Below are 3,937 nucleotides of genomic sequence, written 5' to 3' on the forward strand. Positions count from 1 at the left end.
GACTGATACGTAAAATATATCACAAAAATCTCTTGGCGTTTCATTCAGAATTTCTTCATACAGTTCCAATGGCAGCTTAGCCCCATTTCAACCTAGACTTGAGTTGATAAATGAGAACTATGGGGGGGGGGGACTTTGGTGTCTGATGTTTCACCTTTCTATACTGAGCTGCCCAGCTAAGTAATTTGCCATAATAAGGGTTCTACCCCTTTTCCTTGCACATGCGCAATCTCGTCTGATCTGGGAAGCTAAGCAGGGTCAGGCCTGGTTAATACTTGGATGGGAGACCGCCTGGGAATTCCATAGTCTTTCGAGACTGAAGGTTGCCAACCACTTAAGGGTCCTAATTATAACTTACTCTACCCAATTTATTGGCGGGGAGAACTGAGGAAATAGAAGCAGGAGTGATATAAGAGACTCCAAAAGGCCACAATTTTTCAATACTTAATCTGGGGAGCTTTGCTTGGATGCCACTTTTCTCGCCATACAAACTCCTATGCCCCACCTTCCTTCCATAGACTGCCAGCTTTTTAGATCTGCCTTCAGTTATGTAGCTTCCTCTAACTTTTTTCCACCTGCCTGCACCTTTACTTGACCCAGACTATGTACGGCTCTGTGACCTTTCCAACCGACAAACCTCCTGGTAACCAGAGAAGTGGGCACCACCATGGAAGAAGCAGTCCACTTCCTCTCTCTCTGTCGTACACACACACACACACACACACACACACACACACCCTCTTCTAAGCTGGTGCCTATTGTCACACATGTGTGTATAAGCAAATAAACACAGGAAATGTCTCCCCCAATTGGTTAGTAAAAAGCCCAACTCATTTTTGGTAATCCTGTTTGCCAATCTAGCAACAATACTTGAAAAAAACTAAAGAGAAAATGAAAAGAATGTGTCCATCACTCCCAGCTTCCCGACGATGAGCCACACAGTTTTGAGTCTTTGTTTACTACTGGACAATCATCTGCTGCTGCTCTGTATGTTCTTCATTTCCGTGCATCGGTGCCAGTTTGCTGTTTGCACATTGCCTTTGGATGCCATCCACTGGTTTCATGCCTTGTGGCAACACAGCCATTTGGTGCACACTCTTTGGCTTGCTGAAGATGCCATTGACAAGCTGCCCCTCTCTCCTGTGCTCCAGGCACAGCACTGTCCATCCAGCTCCACTTCAGCAAGAATCGGAATCGGAGATGGCACTATCTGAATGGACAGCTGCCTCCTGACACTAAGATTGTGAATATCTACATCACTATCATGCTTCATGGGTTAACTTATCGCCTACTCTGTCCATAATGGTAATGGGGGGAAAAGGACACTTGCCTTGAGGGTTCTTGCTCAGTTAGGCAGGCAAACCAAACTAGAACTCAAACCTGGAGTTCACAGCACAAAATGGTCCATAGCTCATGACGGAGCCCATATTCTGAACACAAAAGATACCAGGTTCAATCCCTGGTATCTCCAGATATAGCTGAGAGGCCCTGTGACAAAAAAGGGCCAAAAACTGGTGACAAAAAAGAGGTAGGTGGGGCCACAACCCAACTTTTAGAAGGTAGTTTCAAGTGGAGATTCTGATCTGGTACAGCAAATCCCCACCACCACAACTGGTATTTCATTTTGGGCCTCAATGTAATGGAAGATCTTTCAGGGCATTACTGACTGACAGGAGTTTGAACTGCAGCCAGAAATGAATGGGCAACCAATAAAGTGTGCCAGTGATGCCATCCAACCATCTGGCTCTGCTCAAAACTCTGACAGCTGCATTCTAGGTAGACAGAGTGATGGTCTGATCAGCAGGACATGATGATGATGATGATTATATTGCTCAACATCAGCAAAAAGGCCCTTTCTAAAAGGGAGTGGAGATTGCAGGAGGGCTTGCATCTTGAGAAGGTGCAATGCAAAGCCCTGAGGAATACCTGCCACCAGAGGAGCATGGCCATTGACAGTCATGAGTGGAAAGCAGGCTTCACTCCCTTGCTATGATGTTAGTCCCTAAGTTTTGGATTTTATTTTGCATAAGGAGACAAGGAGATCTCTGCTGGATTAGATGGAAGGTCCAGATCATCATGGTTGGTTGGCAACATTCAGTCTCGAAAGACTATGGTATAAGCCTACAGCACCCAGTGTTCCCAGGCGGTCTCCCATCCAAGTACTAACCAGGCCTGACCCTGCTTAGCTTCCCAGATCATGGTATAAGCCTACAGCACCCGGTGTTCCCAGGTGGTCTCCCATCCAAGTACTAACCAGGCCTGACCCTGCTTAGCTTCTGAGATCAGGCATGTGCAGGGCAACAGTTGCTGTCAATCCTAGACATGGAAGGTCCACAAACTCCAGAATTCTGCTTTCCACAATCAGTTGCCTCACTTAAGAACGGAAGGCTTTTCCTTATGTGGGAGAAAGTAAAGCAGTGCGGACAGGCAACATACAGTAGAAGCAAGGGATAAACACTGGAAACCCCAGTCTCTGGGCTACGACCAAGGGTACATTTTTTCCCTCTGTCAGTGATGTCCCAGGTTTCAGTTGATTCCATATATCCCATAGTGTTCAGCTGGTTGGCTGGCTGGTGTGTCCAGTGGGAGTTGGTGAAAACTGGAACCTGCTCCAATCTCCTTAGGCCTATCCTAGATTCCATTTCTGGGTTGCACTAGTCGTAATAAGAACATAAGAACAGCCCCACTGGATCAGGCCATAGGCCCATCTAGTCCAGCTTCCTGTATCTCACAGCGGCCCACCAAATGCCCCAGGGAGCACACCAGATAACAAGAAGACCTGCAAGGCTTCCTGGGAATTGTAGTTAAGAACATAAGAACAGCCCCACCGGATCAGGCCATAGGCCCATCTAGTCCAGCTTCCTGTATCTCACAGCGACCCACCAAATGCCCCAGGGAGCACACCAGATAACAAGAGACCTCATCCTGGTGCCCTCCCTTGCATCTGGCATTCCGACATAACCCATTTCCAAAATCAGGAGGTTGCGCATACACATCATGGCTTGTACCCCGTAATGCATTTTTCCTCCAGAAACTTGTCCAATCCCCCTTTGAAGGCGTCTAGGCTAGACGCCAGCACCACATCCTGTGGCAAGGAGTTCCACAGACCGACCACACGCTGATAAAACTGGTTGGTTTGTTTTACTTGTAGAGATCATCCACTTTCTATTCCTTGCTTATGGCCTTACCTATTAATCTCCTCATTTTGCCACTGAACAATCATTTATTATTGCAGGATTGGGCTAAAATAAAAGCTCCTTCCACATCTGAACAAGCTGCAAAAGAGAGGAAGGTATTTCAGCAGTTGGGGTGGGGGGAGGAAAGGACCTGATATTGAGAACCAAAACATACTGATGGCAGCAGGTAGGAAAACTAACACTGCAGCTGTTGCAAAACAGGCAATTGGTATACGAAAAACGGTAAGCGGAAAGGATCAATTTTAGTCCCCATTCACATCTTGTTCCCCAAGGTTTTGAGCCAAAAGTGCTCTCCCCCCCAAAAAATTTTCAATCTTAATTACTATCCCTTATACATTATACCACCAATGTACAAAGCACTTTTTGGAGTTATATAAGCAAACCTACAAGTCCCTGGCTTCAGGGAGCGTACACAATAAGAAATTATTGTCTTTGGTTGGCAACCTTCAGTCTCGAAAGACTATGGTATAAGCCTACAGCACCCGGTCTCCCATCCAAGTACTAACCAGGCCTGACCCTGCTTAGTTTCCGATATCAGACAAGATCTGGAGATAGTGTTCAGTATAGGGAGATGGTTGGCAACCTTGAGTCTCGAAAGACTATGGTATAAGCCTACAGCACCTGGTATTCCCAGGCGGTCTCCCATCCAAGTACTAACCAGGCCTGACCCTGCTTAGCTTCCGAGATCAGACAAGATCAGGGATGTGCAGGGTATTGTCTTTAGGATTCTGAGTTCTTGA

The 3,937-nt window shown here is 46.6% G+C and overlaps 1 pseudogene; it reads right to left on the minus strand.

Annotated features, from left to right (window-relative positions):
- Positions 1 to 3,806: 3,806 nt before the first annotated feature.
- LOC136662705 (5S ribosomal RNA) lies at positions 3,807 to 3,923 on the minus strand (annotated as a pseudogene).
- Positions 3,924 to 3,937: the final 14 nt, after the last annotated feature.

Source organism: Tiliqua scincoides, chromosome 11 (assembly GCF_035046505.1).
Source record: "Tiliqua scincoides isolate rTilSci1 chromosome 11, rTilSci1.hap2, whole genome shotgun sequence".
Classification (NCBI taxonomy): Eukaryota; Metazoa; Chordata; class Lepidosauria; order Squamata; family Scincidae; genus Tiliqua; species Tiliqua scincoides.